At 51.5% G+C, this 15,894-nt stretch overlaps 1 protein-coding gene across 1 annotated transcript in view; it reads left to right on the top strand.

Moving 5' to 3' along the window:
* Positions 1 to 15,894, top strand: part of LOC138472439 (hexokinase HKDC1-like) — a 1,340,644-nt gene that overhangs the window by 194,687 nt on the left and 1,130,063 nt on the right. The gene's annotated exons all lie outside the window — the stretch shown is intronic.

Here is a 15,894-nt window from a genome sequence, read left to right as displayed (position 1 = left end):
CGTTTTCCACCAGCCCTGAAATCAACCATCAGAAAAGGAAGGAGGACAAATAGAGTATGGGGCTCATTACGAGTTTGCCGGTAAAACGGCGGTAATACTTGTCCGGCGGTGTTACCATTACTGGCGAGATGACCAGCAGAATTACTGCCATGTTATGAGTCATCGGGTGTCTACTCCCCCTACCGGAATCGGTAATACTGGCTGATAACTGTTGATGCCGGTAATACTAGCAAAATAATGCTGGTAATACAGTTTACCGGCGCCGGTATTACCATCAGCGTAAATAGCGTCATCGCCGGAATGGGAAACTTGGCAGCTCCATCTTTAAAAACCACCCTGAATCACCCATTTCCTAAAGTTGTGGTACACAGGAAAAAAAAGGCCCATCTGCCAGATCTCCAGCTCCAGAAGTCAAAATCTACAGAGGCGGAGCTAACTGCATTGGTAGATGCAGTGATGGCGCATACTGATGCCCTATTCAGCATCAGCCACAGAAAAAACCTCTGCTAAGAGAAAGACAGCCAAATGGGCCAACATACAGGCAAGGGTGATGGCAGTGGGAACTGTACCGCATAGCATCAGGGACTGTTGGAAACGTTGGTACGACTTAAAGGCGAGGGTCCGCAGCCTCATAGACGGACACAGGAGGGGAAGCGCTGGAGCAGGAAGAGGCATGGCGGAACTCCTCCACCTCATGCCCTGGGAGCAGACGGCCAGCCCCATCCTACACACGGAGGGCATCGAGAGGATAGGGAGTGTGGAGGCTGGAGCAGGGACACTCAGCGATGCTAGTAAGTACATCTGACACCATATACATGTGAATTTAGTGTCCCCAACAGAGATGCACAAAATGGGCACAGGAAAGGTTCAACACATTGCAGTCACAGCAAATGGCCAGTGAGCCCACGTACATACCACAGGAGGTGGCAGGTAAGCATAGCAATACCAAGTGCACTTTAGTCAAAATGTGCATGCCAACCTATGGACACATGAGAAGCACCCATGTGTGCCAAGATAGTCCATGTCAGAAATTGAAGCCCCACCGTACCCAAAACAACAAGCCACCTCAGCAGGCCAACAGGCAATGTGCACATGCGTGCACCATGTACACCCTCAGCAGTTACTACTGCTACTTACAAGTGATCATTGGAGCAATGCAACCCACGCCAACCACAGGAAATGTGCATCTCTGGGACACACACAATGTCTGGTGAGTGTAATGCAAACCCACAGACACGTCAGCTAGATTACTAACAGCATGTCATTCTATTCCCAACAGGAACACAGTCCACGGACAGTAACAAGGCCAGACTCTCCACTGCAGGCATATCTGCCCCCACCCCTGCAGAGGCCAGACCCCTTGCCAACAGGAACAGACGGCAGGGCAGGGCTGCTGGCCACCAACTCCTACACCTACCACTGCTGTGGACACGCCAGCAAGTCCTTAGGAGGACACAATCCCCATGGCAGTGCTCAGTGGCCTCTCCACCAGCCAAGCAGGTGACATGGCCGTCACTAAAGCCACCACCTCTATGCCACAGCCAGCACCTGTCATGGGACAAAGTGCTGCCATCCCTCCTGTGTCCAGAAGATGTCGGGGTTCCAGATCGCTCTTATTGCCATCATGGGCAGTGCAGCCGCTGGCCCATCGTGGCATCGCCCATGTGGACACCACAGATAAGGATGAGGGGGATGAGGTGGAGCACGGGATGGGAGGTGCATCTGTGTTTCAGCCTTGGCCCTCCACACAGCTCACCACCTCTGCAGGTCCCAATGTGTCAGACTTGAGTGCACGCCTGCATGCAATTGAGGAGCAGCAGGCTTCCATCGAGGATCTGGCAGGCCAGCAGCTGCAGATGATGTGGGCCATGTGTGAGTGCATGCACGGTTGCAGCTGCAGGATGGCCTGGTCACTCAGACATGCCACTGCCTCCATGACTGCAATGGGACAGAAGGTGCGGGAGCCGACTGAGGCTAACACTTCCTCCACCAAGACCCTGCACTAATGCATGCAACTTACCCTGCAGTTCATGCGCGCCCAGGGATCTGAGGCTCTCCACCTGAGTGACATTAAAAAGAAGACTCCCTACCTGCTACCCAAAGGCGGCACTCACAGCACCTCCTCACTGGCAAGGAGCCGGTGAAGAGCCCCATGCCAAAGAGGCACAAAAAGTGACAGTTGGACACTGCCGGGGTGTTATGAGGGTGTGTGTTTGGGTAGGGTGTTATGACGGTGGATTTTTAGGGAGGGGGTTGCTGTTCTGGTGAAAGTCGTTATACGTTGCTACATAAAAAACATTTCAACTTGAAGCAATGACATAACATTTTATATTGTGTACAAGTGTTCAATGTGAGAAAAGGGGATTGAAATGTGATGGCATTTTAAAAAAGAAATCTCAATCAGTTCCTGGCCTGTACCCGCTCATCTGCTTAGTGCGTGCATGCATGGCACCTGCAGGCACTGTCATCCTCCTGGTTGCTCGGGGGTTGGCATGTCCAAATCCATGGGCAGGGGAATGTTTCGCCCAATGCAGATGTTGTGCAACATTGCACATGTGAGCACAATCTGACCCACTTTGGCGGGCCTTACATGAGCCCAGCCCAGACAAGTGTAAACATCGGAAGCATGCCTGCCACAGGCCAAGGGTGCGCTCAACAGGCACCCTAGTCCGTACATGTCCCGGTTGTATGCCACCTCCTGTGGCATCTGGGGATTCCTCTGAAGAATCATTAGCCACGTAAGCTGCGGGTATCACCTGTAAGGCGAAAAGACATAGGTGTCATTCATGATCATCTGTGGATGCGTTGCCTGTAACAGCAGCATCTCGATAGACAGTCTGTTCATGCATGTCCCATGTGTTGTCGCACAACACTATTTCACATTCCAGTCCTTGCATGTGGAGTCAACTACTCAGGGGGGTTGTTCAGTCTGTCATGGTACATATTGCACATAGCTCAGAGCCAACACATTGCTTTTAGGGTTGATGATTGACACGGCAACATGCCTTTGTTGGTGGTTTGTGCCTGTGCATTGCTCCCATGCATGATTCCTGATGGGATTTTGGGTTACATGTACAGGTAGTCTGTGTGGACATCATCTGCTCACACGCACCTTTTGACTCTCTCTACTCTCTCTACTGATCTGAACTTCGGTTCCCAAGGGTGTTCAACCTACCAGCGCCTTCAGACCATACCAATGATATATAAGGCGCTATATAAGTGCAAAATAACATATCATAACATAACATTTCATGATGAATTCATACATATGGTTACCTGAGTACATGCCATGTCAAATGCCAGTGTCATGTCCCTCAGAAGCAGTTTAGAATAATGTCATTCCATGTATGGCAGTCGTCTTCAGATCTTTAAATAACAGACATCCCAGGAGCTACATTGTTGTTTGTTGTCTCTACACATAGTCGCTCCCCAAACCCCCTTTACTCGTACTAAAGGGTGTCTGGGGGTGAGCAGGATGTTCAGAATTTCAGAGAGTCGTTGGAGCAACTAAAGTCCATATGTATTGTTGTACTGTTTGGTTTTACTTTGATTGGCTATTAACCTTGGTAATTGGTTGAGTTGCCAACTGTCACCTCTGCCCTTTTTCCCTTGACTCTTGGGGCACCCCCTGGACATACTTTGGACACCCCTAGGTGGGCAAGCCCCCCCTTGCAGCCCATGCAAGTTGTGAGATGTGTGACGTTTCAATCTGTTACCTTTAGTCCAGTGTGTGTGGCTGGGCTGTTGGGAAGCATGGCTTGGCCATCTACTACTGCATTGTGAGTTATGTCCTACTCCTGTGGGTTACAGCCTGTCATGTGTGAAGTGTGCATGTGTGTGTCCTTCATGTACAGGGCCTTGTCAGGGCATGCAGTCTCTATGTGTGGGGTCCCCCCATTGCATATCACTTGTATAGCAAGGTTTGTGTGATGGAACATGTACTCACCCAATATCAAGGTGCGTTGGCCTCTGTGCCCCTTCATGTATGCCAGCAGAATTTTGTTCTGCAGGACCATGGCATCATGGGTGATGGTGAGGTCTGCACCACAGGTGACCTGGACATTGAGCCAATGGAACTGCTTCTGGTTCCTGTAGACCTCCTCCGATGCCTGAGGTGCCACCAACTCTATATGGGTACAGTCTAGGGCTGCTATCACATTGGGTATGTGTTTCATGGTCTAAAATCTTGCCTTCATGGCATTCACCTGTGCCAGGGTGGTGGGAAGTGAAATGTGTCGTCCCACATGGTGCAGGAGTGCATCTAGGACTTGATACAGCACTTTAGTGAAAACAGCCGGCGAGATGCCATGCAGTTGGCTCGCAGTGTGCTGGAACTTGGTCATGGCAAGGAAGTGCAAGACTGACACCTGCTTTGCCACCGGTGATGGGGCTTTCCTGATGCTGATCCCTATGTTGTCCTGGACCTGGTTCAACAGATCTGCAATAGTCTACCTGTTGAGGCGGAACTGGGTGAGGATCTGGCAATCAGTGAGGCTCCATGGTGAGGCCCTTACCCAGGGTATGGGCTCACACCTTACGTGGCGTCTCCTCGCCATCCTCCTCCTTGTTTCCTCTGCCTCATGTTCCCTGTTCTGGTTCTCCAGCCCCTGCAGCTCGATGTTGGCCTGTAGCATTTGCATGTCAATGCTGACAGAGACCAGTGGCAGCATGGTGGTGTAGGGAAGTGTGTTTGAGGAAGGTGTGGCACATTTGTTCTCTTCCTGGGTGCACCTGTGGCCTTGTTTCCATCCCTGTATGTATTTACTGCCTGCTTTCAGGTGTATCTATCTCCGCCTTGCTTTTGTGTTACTGCCATTTCCCAACTCGTAATCGGCCAGTAATACCGGCGCTGGTTGTTCCACCGTCGGATATTCCGGTGCTGGAAATACTAGTGCTGGAAATACCGGCAACGGTATTGCCACCAACTTGTGATTCACCAGAATGTTGAAAGGGCCAGTAACTGGATTTACTACCCACTTTTACTGTGTACCGGTGAACTTGTAATGAGCCCCTATGGCTGGTGACTTGATGGAAGATTAGGCTGCGGACATGGGGAATGGGAAGATGGCATGGGGAGAAGGGCTGAAGACAAGAGACAAGGTGGGGGAGGCTTGTGACACATGGGAGAAGTGGGAAGTGGCATGGGGTGAAGGGATGTGACAAGGGTGAGAAGAGGCAGATGGCTGGGGAAAAATAGGCCGATTACGGGGAAGGCGAAGGTGATATGGGACGAAGAAGGTGCTGGTGACATGGGACAAAGAAGGGGATGGTGAACTGGGTGAAGGAAAGACTGTTGGCATGGGGCACAAAGACGGTTATAACACAGAGGAGAGCATGTGACATGGGGCAGGTAAAGAATTAGGGGCTCGTGGCGAGGGGGAAGCAGAGGCTGCTGACATGTTGGAATGGGCAGATGACGTGGGAAGCCGAGCTGGTGACAAAGGGCAGAAGAGGCAGATGACACAATGGGAGAAGTGAACTAAAATAGGGAGAATGGGCAGGGGACATGGGGGACAGGGTCAGGGGAAAAAGGGACAGGTGACATCGGGAAAAGGGGAATGTGACATGGGGGAATAAGGGCCTGGTGACATGGGGGAATGAGCAGGTGGCATGGGGACGGGGAGGGAAGATGATATGGGGGAAGGGACAGGTGAAATGGGGTTAAAGGTGCAGATTACAGTGGAAGAGAGGGCATGGGTAAATTAGCGGCTGGTGGCCACGGGGAATAAGGGGCAGATGACATGGGGACGGGTTGGCAACATGGGTATGGGAAAGGCTGATGAGACTGGGGAGAAGGGGCCGATGACAAGGGACAGCAGAGCTACACGAAACAGCAACATGGTGGAGAAGGGTCAGGTGACACATGAAGAAAGGACATGTAGCAGTGGAGGTAGGGGCAGGTAACTAGGGCTAAGAAGGGAACGCAAAGAAAATGGCAGGTGACAAAGGGGAAGAAGGGGCGGCTGACATGGGGAAATGGCCAGATGACATTGGGCTATGGTATTGGTGATGTGTGACACGTGGGAAGAAGAGGCAAATTATAAGGGGGAGAAGGGACATTTTAATGAAGAGAAGGGGCAAATGGCATAGGAAGAAGGGAGGTTGGACAGGGAAGAAGGGGCTGGGGACATGAAGGGGCAAGGGCCAGGTGCAAGAGGAAGAAGATGCATCTGATGGGAAGAAGAGGCACGTGAAGAGAAGGGGCTGGTGACATGTGAAAGAAGGGCCAGGTAACAGAGTAATCAGCAGATGAAATGGGGAGAAGGCTGATGACACAGGTACAGGAAAAGCTTGTGACATGGGGAGAAGCGGCAGATGACACCGGGAGGAGGGATTTAATAACTGGTAAGGGGGCACAAGGTAGAAGGCGCCGATGACACTGGTAAAATGGCACTAGTGACATAGGGGGGTGGGCAGATGAGATCGGGAGAAGGGCTGACACATGTAAAGGGAAACAATGGTGACATAGGGGCGAAGAGGAAGATGAAATGAGGGAGAACGGGTGAGTGAAGGGGAGAAGGGGCGGGAGACAGAAGAAAAAGAGGTCTAAGGTACGGGGAGAAGTGGTGAGTGACAGGGAAAGAAGGTCTGAGATAGGGAAAACGGGCAGATGACATAGGTACGTGGAGAGAGAGGCTGTGACGGGTGAGACGGGTGAGACAGGCAGGAAGGGAGGTGGCACAGGTAGAAGGGACAGCCGACCGTAAAGATGAGGATGGTGATGCAGAAGAAGGGGCTTGTGGTATGGGTGAGGGAGATGCCTGTCACAGGGTGGAGTAGGGTGGATAAGAGAGGCAATTTATTTTCTTAACTGAAAAGTAGCTTTTAGCTGATGCACAGCAAGATGGTTATTACAAAAAGCCATCACACACTTTGGCATTGCGAAACTATCCTCCCTATAGGAAGTCAAATACTGTGTCTCATCCCACGGAGTCCTCTCATTCCCCTGGGCCATTTCTCCTTCCAAGTGATCTTCCCACAGAACACAACCCCAAAGGACAGGATCGGAAAGCATCTGCCTTTCCCTGACCACCTGATAGGAGACTTTAGGCAGGGAATTAGTGAGGAGTCTGTAGGATTCATCACACTAGCCTCAGACAATAAGCAAGATTGTTTTTTTTCATAAAACATTTTATTGGCCCTCATTACGACCCTTGCGGAAATCGAAAAACGATGGCGGAAATGCAATACCGCCATCGAATAGCGCTCGGTGCGATCATGACCCGTCGCCGTAAAGTACGATGCCATTAGCGACACCGTAGTGAACGCCAACGCTAACTGCACCAAGTACGCGCAGGCGCGCCATGCCAAACCGTAATTACCACCATGGCGCAACGGTACGCGAATTCTGACCCTAGCGGACATGTACCTAACGCCATCAAGCATGGCGGAAAGTACCATTCCGCCATGGTGAGAAGTACGGCATCGCGAACCAACCGTAAACGGCCCTACTGAGTGCCTGTACACCACTCCCTGGCCACATTGCACAACTCCTCGTAGGTGCAATGAAGACACACAATGCAACCAGTGAAATGTACAAGTCACCCATGCCTGCCAACGAACAAATGAATCTAGGGGCTCCAAGTGCCTTGTGAGTGGCCATCCATAATTGCCATGGCACCATTGCCGCACTGATGCAGCACAGGCATGTGAAGGGTCTAGTCCAGCAACATGAACAGAAAAATGACACAAACAAAAACAGGCCCCCCCATCGACTGACACCAGTGTAAGGCAACATCCAAAGCAGTATCCTGAGTGAGACTGCACCAGCTCTGTACTCCTGCCAGTAAACAAACCAACCATCAGCATAAGCATCTACCACACAAGTGGGCAGAGTGACTGAGCAGCCAGGCTCATCTCAAGAGGGGCCAATGGGAGCTGCAGGGCACAGATGTCACGAATACAGAAGCCATTCAAATGGACATGACCACAGTCTCCCTCCAAGAAACGCACGCAAACACAGGCACCTGTGACCAGCGATATTCTGATAATCACATCATTCCGCCAATCCACCTGGCTGACCGGCATCTGTTACACAAATGCTAATCCCCCGCCCCTGAGCATGACATCATTAAAACAGTCATATCGGCAGCCCCTATCCCTGACCTCACTGGGCTTCGTAGGCAAACGCGCCCAGTACAGTACCACGCAACTATACTCCGAAGCTGGAACCCAATGCAGATCTCCTCACAACACATCGCTCCACAAATAGGAATATGCTACATCACTTGCAAAGAAGAACGCTACGCGGTTCATATCAGAATAGAAATTTAATGCACAACAAAATCACCAAGCCCATACAGCCATTAGGTCATGAACTCCAAAAGATATTTCATCATTGTGGGCTGCATCCGCAATAAATGACCAGCTTCTTCTTGTGTGACGCCCTGTTCCTTCATGGTACACAGGGGCTACATTCACGTTCAAAAAGGCAACATGGAAGCGCCTAGAACCGCAGGGCCGTCCCATTAGGTAGGCACTAGTCCAGCTGAAAGGCCGAAATGTTGCTCCTAGCCACTAGTACTGCGTAAGGGCATGTGGCCCATTGGCGATCGTCCCATAAGATCGAAATGGTGCTCCACTGATTAACACGAAGCAGCAGGTGTCGGGAGTAAAATCCATCTGCAGGAGTGGCATACAGATGGCAGTGGCAAAAGGGGAGGAGATACCTGCCACCCAAATGAAATGAAAAAGAATAGTATGGGCATCCGAACTTCATTTGAATTACTCACTTCAATGATCACACTAAATCCACAGCCATATGCATGCTAGCCCACTCCAAAGGATTATTTCCACCCAAAAACCACTTGCGAATCATAACTATATATATCGAGGTGGAAACACTATTACAAACAAGTGTTTTTGTGCATGCGTCTGTTAAAACAGAATCCATCAGATGGGATTAGTAACGTGCATAGACACAAGTGTTTGAAGGCGCGTCGAGACAGGGAGGGTTCAACAAGGGCAGATAGACGATGGTCCCACTATGGCAGCACTTCATCACATAGCGCAGGGGAGGTGGATAGATTCCAAGAAGCCCTGTACATGGCAAACTCTGTATTAAATCATCTGTCCATGCATCCATACATCATTGCCTCATCCCGGTATGAAAACGCCTGATTTCATACTCACATAACATGTGAAATTTCCATTGAGTCTGTGCGTTATGCAGTCTGCAAAATCCACTGTGCTCCAGCCCGTAATTCCAGTGTTGTGAAGTAACATGTATTTGGGAACGTCCGGCCTCATCGTCCACTACGCTATTGCGCATCCCATACTATTCATATCAATCATTGCATTCTCGCCATGGCCCCTGTCCCAAGGACATTGAACAATAGAACGTTATATTTGCAGTCAGACCTGTGGGCATCTCCTCGCCGCTAGCTGAAAACCGAAAGCGCCGTGCTTCGAATTCCTCATTTGCAACATCACGTCGAAAAGGCAACTGTGACCGCTTGAAATCACAAATTAATCCATCTAGTGCGGCTGTGTGTGAAAATGGCAACTGGCTTCACTCACAAATGGGACGCCCCGCCCGTCGGTGAACCTCGGTACAGTGTTGCATGAGGGTCCACCGTTAGTCGAGTACTACGTTCCACTGACCCTTCACAAGTCTGTTCGCGACTGCAAAGATAGTATGTGAAACAATGGGACCATAGCAGAATGAACATATCAACCAATATTACACTGCCATCGGGAACAAATACATGATTGTAATAGCAAGATGCCATTCGTCGAATTGCAGCGTTGTGTGCGGGACGTGCTCGCCCAAAGGGGATTGCAGCTTGCACAGGTGGAATGAATCACCACAGGTGGAGGCTATACAGCCTGAAAACACATAAATTGCACACCCAACCCCCTCCCACAACCACACCCACTCCGAAATGCTACCGGCAGGACTAGCGATGTTGGCCCTGGGGGACCTGATAGCACTGCAAGTACTCCAACTTCAAGAAGAAGACGAACCCCAACTACTACAACAACCGGCCGCACGGAGGAGACGCAGGAGGAGGAGGAGGGCAAGGCAGGGCCAGCAAGGGTCGCCAGCACAGCCACTACCACCACGCAGGCAGCCCGCAATCCCACGCCTCCGAGCACATCCGTTCAACCTCACTGATGAGCAGATCCACACCCTCTACCGTTTGGACCGGGACACCATAACCGCCATTGTGGACATGACACAGGCTGACCTTGTCAGCATGATAGATAGCCCAACCGCCATCCCACCCCTACTGAAGGTGGTGTCTGTACTCCACTTCCTGGCCACAGGCACCTACCAGCACACAGTCGGACAGTTGCATGGCATTTCACAGCCACTGTTCTCACGGACATTATTGCAAGTGCTCGATGCCCTCCTGAGGCACGCAGACGACTACATCTCTCTACCACGCTCGGAGCAGGAAATTACGAACGCAAAAGTGGGATTCCATGCACTTGGCGGCATACCGGGTTGCATTGGTGCCATCGACTGCACCCATGTGGAATTGGTCGTCCCACATGCCATGGAGACCCAGTACCGCAACCGAAAACAATTTCATTCTCTGAACGTACAAATGGTGTGTGACTCCAACAGGATCATTACACATTGTTGTGCCCGATTTCCTGGATCAACCCATGATTCTATGGTCTTGAGGAACTCTACAATACCACGCTACATGGAGCGACACGCAGGGAACAGATCCTGGCTACTCGGTGAGTCTCATTTCATGCATGATAATGTGGGGTATGTGATGCGGCAATGACCTGGCAGGAAGGGGGGGGGTGCGTACGTAGCAATGTCATTCCTCAAACATCCTTCATTGTCCACATACAGGTGATGCCGGGTATCCACTGAAGAGATGGCTCCTTACACCACTCCGGAACCCACAGGACTAGCATGAGGAGGACTTCAACCATGCCCACTCACGTACCCGTGTAGTCATAGAACAGGCATTCGGCCTACTGAAGACTCGTTTCCGCTGCCTCAGCAGGTCTGGCGGGGCACTCCTGTACCGCCATGAGAAGGTTGCAAAGATGGTCATGGCATGTGTCATGCTACACAACATGTGCATACGTAGAAATGTGCCCATGCCCCCTGACGCAGGACTGCAAGCACCTGAAGATGGTCATGATGAGGGTGGGGATGTGGCAGCACCTCAAGGAGTCTGCGAGGCACAGGAGGGCCGTGACATTCGTCAGCATATCATAGATGCATGCTTCTAGCACTCACGCCTGGTGGCTGATACATGGACACGAGACTTGTGGCACTGTGTGTGTCTGGAACATGCACGATATGGACTCTACGCCTATAATGGCCTCGTACACAAAGATCAATGTCCACACATCTCATTGGATGATCGTGCATTGTTTATGGCATATGTGAAATCATGTTACACACCCCATCGACCCGCCACCCAAGTGAGCCCCACACACCCCCTCCACCCTCCTACCTCCCCCCCGAACACCAGTGTCCAAAGATGCTCATTGTCAGTGGGCAGACGCTATTGCAAGCCCCCTCTCCGGGTATCAGGGGCACCCCTGCCTGTGGAGCGCAGGTTCCTCCCAGATCTACGTTGGGGGCTGCCCTGGACGGAACTTGCAACGGATGATGTCTCTGCCTGCTCACGTCCATGCATGTCCCTAAGGGTTTGTGAGAGCTCAGTGAGCACACAGCGCACAGCGGCAAGTTCAGCACATACGTCTTTGGACGTCGCATGCAGTTGCCCCCTCAGGCTCTCGGTGCTTCTCTCCATTTGTACTCTCAGGCTCTCGGTGCTTCTCTCCATTTGTACTCTCAGGCTCTCGGTGCTTCTCTCCATTTCTACTCTCAGGCTCTCGGTGCTTCTCTCCATTTGTGCCCTTAGTGTCTCTGTACTTCTCTCCATTTCTGCCCTAAGTGTCTCAGTTGATGTTTCTATGGCTGCCTTAGTACCCCCACATTCATCAGCATGGTCCTTGAGGAGCGTGGCCAGTTGCTGCTGTTGCACGATCACCTGGTCGAGGGACTGTTGCCTCTGCTGGGCCATGGCCATTTGCGGTGGTGTCACAGAGGGGCTGGTCACCTCATGTTGCCTTGCCACAGGGCTTGTGGGGGATGGCCAGTCGTCGTCTTGTGGGTGCCCCTGCGTGGTATCCTCATGGTGTACGGGATGGAACAGACAGGGGGATTGAGACAGGTCATGGATGGATCTTACTTCGACATCCCCGTTTTCTGTGTCGGAGCATGCTGCCATTAATGCAGTGTCACCTATGGTGCTGCTGCCACCAGAACCAGTGCCTTCTGTGGCATCCATTGGGGGGACCTGTGGTGGTGCTGTTGTGGGCATGCTGGCTGCTGGGGTGCCTGTTGAAGTTCCCTCCTGTGTGCTGCCACTTGATTTGTGCTGCTGCCGTGTCTTGATGCGTGCAGCTGAGGTGGAGGGTCTTTGGCCGTTGGTCTTGGCCCTCTTTGCAGGTGTGCTGGTAGGGGTGTCCTGGAGCTCGTCGTTTGAATCGGCCCCTGTGGTGGAGTAAAGGAGGGCGAGCGTTATAAATGGGTCTGTGGAAATTGGAATGGCAATGTATCACATGCATTGGGGTGGTACCTGAGGGTGATTTGGGTTGGGGCCTTGGAGGTGGTTTCATTTTTGTGTGGATTGAGGATGCAGTTGTTTTGCAGCCTGCAGTTAGGGAGTGCCTGCTGCACGTGTAGAGGGTGTTTTTAGGATTTTTAATTATTTATGTATTTAATGTGAGTTTTAAAGTGTGCTATCAGGCCTATGTATGTGGACGTTCTCCTGGACATGTGTTACTGTTGCACTATGTGGACACATGGTACTTCACATGATTGGACATTGTGGATTTGGCATTGTTTTATTTGGCCCACCTACCTGATTCTTCGGATGTCTGCACTCCTTTCTCCATCCCTCCGACTCCCTCTATACTCTCCATTCCAATGGTGGAGGCACAGATTTCTTCCCAGGGGGTCAACTTGATGGGTGATTCCGATCCTCCCCCGGTAGCTGTGGCAATGTTTCGGTTGGCAGAAAGTATGCTCCGGACGCGTATCCGCAAGTCGTCCCATCGCTTTCTGCATTGCTGTGGGTTGCGGGGTGCGGTCCCCACCGCACTTACCCGCTGTGCCACCAGGGCCCATATGGCCTTCTTGTTCGCAAGTGCCGTCCTGGTCATTTGCGTGGAGAAGACGACGGCAGCATTCTCCTGGAGGGTCTCTGTGAGCACGGTGAGTTCCTCACGGGAGAAGTGGACCTGCCGCTTGCGGTCGCACGCTTTCTTCGCTACTTTTCCCATTTTTCTTGGTTTCACTAGGGTGGATGACGGGTTGGGATGAGTCTCAGGGGAGTGTTTTTAATGGTTGTGTGGAAATTGTGTTTTTATAGGTGTACGGCGTGCTGTTTCCCGTTCCGGGACCATGTTTTTACTTCCGTTTCCGTATATTTACGGTCACCGTACTTTACGATTGCCGCTCATTGCGGTGACCGCTAAGATGGGTGGCGGAATTGCACCTTGGGCGCCGTACGGCGGCGGTGTGGGCCGTTTTGGGGTCATTTCCGCCATCGCGGACTTTGCACTTCCGCCATGGCGTGGTGCTCGTGCCCGATGGGTCGGAATGAGCCGCACTTTGCTCCATCGTGCAATGGCGAAAACGCTATTTACGCTATGGCGGTTAGGTCAGTCACTTTCCGCCAGGGTCGTAATGAGGGCCATTGTGTTTTATGACATCAACGATCCAACCACCAAACAAGGGGGTGATAACAGAACACCCACAAAATAAAAATAAAAAACTAAACATTTAGAAGCACTGCAAAGCAGCACCTTCAATCTCAATTTCACATAGTGTTTTAAGTAACATAAACCACCATGACCCGCTCCCCCTGCTCCCCCCAACCATCCATTCCCGTTGTAATCACCATTGTCTCTGGTTATTAAGGTCCAGTCTCTTCCCACTTCCCCCATATTTTGGATGCCTTGGCCGGGCATCCTCGTGCGCCATAAACCCGGTGCTCCATCATGGCACATGAGTCCATATCGAGTATCCATTGTTCAGGTGTCGGGGGGTCAGGCACTCCCCACTTTTGCACAATATTGTGCTTCATCAAGGCCGCCATAGTGTTCAATAACAGTTTTTCCCGCTTGCTAGAATCAGACATGTCAGGTACGCCCAGAATTAGAACTCTCGGGTCCAGCTCAATAGGACAGGTGAGTGCCCAGGATAATTCCGTGCAACAGGCATTCCAGTAGGTGCGGATCCGGGGTCATGACCACAGGATATGATAGAAGGTGCCTTCCTCCTCCCCACAGCGGAGGCAGTTCGGATTTGTTGCCCTCTTCCAACCATATAAAACGGTTGAGGGTAGTATACTCTATGCAGGATTTTGAGTTGCACCAGTCTAAGCCTAGAGGAGATGGCTACCTCTCGCGGATGCATTAGGACCAGGATCCAGTCCTCTGGGTCTATCTCACCCACATCTCTTTCCCATTTGGTCTTTAGTCTCGATAACTCGGGGGTAGCAAATGATGTGATGGCGTTGTAGAGAGTGGATGTGCATTTACTGGGGATATGTGCGGGGATCATATTGCGTTCTATCGGTGTATAGTCAGGGACCGTGCCTTTTAGAGGTATATGGGTCCGCAGGGCATGGGTCAGCTGCATAAAGTGATATCGTTTGGTTGTGGGCAATTGGAATTTGCACTGCATGTCCTCAAACAAGGTCACATTCCCATATCTGAGGATATCTCCCACCTTCAGGATTCCCGCCCTCACCCATCGCGGCCATGGTTCAAGTTTCCCAATTTCCTGAAGGTTACTATTTCGCCATAGGGGTTGCGCTGCAGTTATTTTATTTTCCCACCCAACAAACACGTGTGCCTGTCTCCAGATGGTAGTGATGTGGGCCTTGATTGTAGGCAGGGGGGTCTCCGTGGGGACTGGTATAGTACCTGCAATGGGTCTGTGCCCTGCATAGGTTCCACTTCATCCTGGATGTGAGGTAGTGCCCGGTCCCCATGAAGCAGATCATTAACTACTGCCAGTTGTGAAGCCCAGTAGTAGGTCTGGAGGCGGGGCACGCCAATCCCCCCCTCCCAAACCGACCCCTGTAGCATGCTTAATGCCACGCATGACTGGCCTCCCCCCCCATATGAGTTCCCTGAGGAGGGTTTCAGTGCGGGTGAATTCGGAGGTGGAGAACATGAGTGGGGCGTTCTGCAGGACATACAAGAATCTTGGAAGTGACATCATTTTAAAGAGTGCGGTGCGCCCCATGAGGGTCAAAGGGAGAAGCTTCCAGTGGTGAACGTCCCTAGCAAACCTGTCTATAATCGGTTGGAGGTTATGCATTACATATTTGGTTAGGTCAGATGTTATCCAGATCCCCATGTATTGAAAGCCCTGTCTATCAAACCGGTATGGACATCTCATGGAGTCGACCCGCTCTCCCCCCTTCACTGGGAAAAGTACAGATTTCCTCCAGTTATTTCTCAATCCGCTAAATTCCCCGTAGGTGATGAGCATCTGGGTTACTATGGGGCAATTCCGGACCGGTTCGGCCAGGTATAGCAGAAGGTCATCAGCATAGAGAGAGACACGGTCCTCGTGCCCCTCGGGCCATCTGAATCCTGTCCATGCCCCGCTCTGGCGAAGCCACAGTGCTAGCGGTTCAATCGCAAGGGCGAAGAGGAGGGGGGAGAGGGGGCACCCTTGTCACGTGCCTCTGCCTAGGGGGAAGGATCGGGAGGTCCACCCATTCACTTTGACTTCTGCCTGGATGTTTGTATATAACAGTTTTACCCAACCTAGAAAGCTCTCTCCAAACCCTATACGGGTCATGATATCCCAGAGGCTGTCCCACCGTATCGAGTCTAATGCCTTTTCAAAATCTATTGCCAACAAGGCGAGCGGGGCATCAAGAATAG

The sequence above is a fragment of the Ambystoma mexicanum genome, chromosome 8, assembly GCF_040938575.1.
Source record: "Ambystoma mexicanum isolate Mex_15411 chromosome 8, UKY_AmexF1_1, whole genome shotgun sequence".
Taxonomy (NCBI): Eukaryota; Metazoa; Chordata; class Amphibia; order Caudata; family Ambystomatidae; genus Ambystoma; species Ambystoma mexicanum.
The sequence above is the reverse complement of the archived record's forward strand: the minus strand, read 5'-3'. Positions and strand labels throughout refer to the sequence as shown.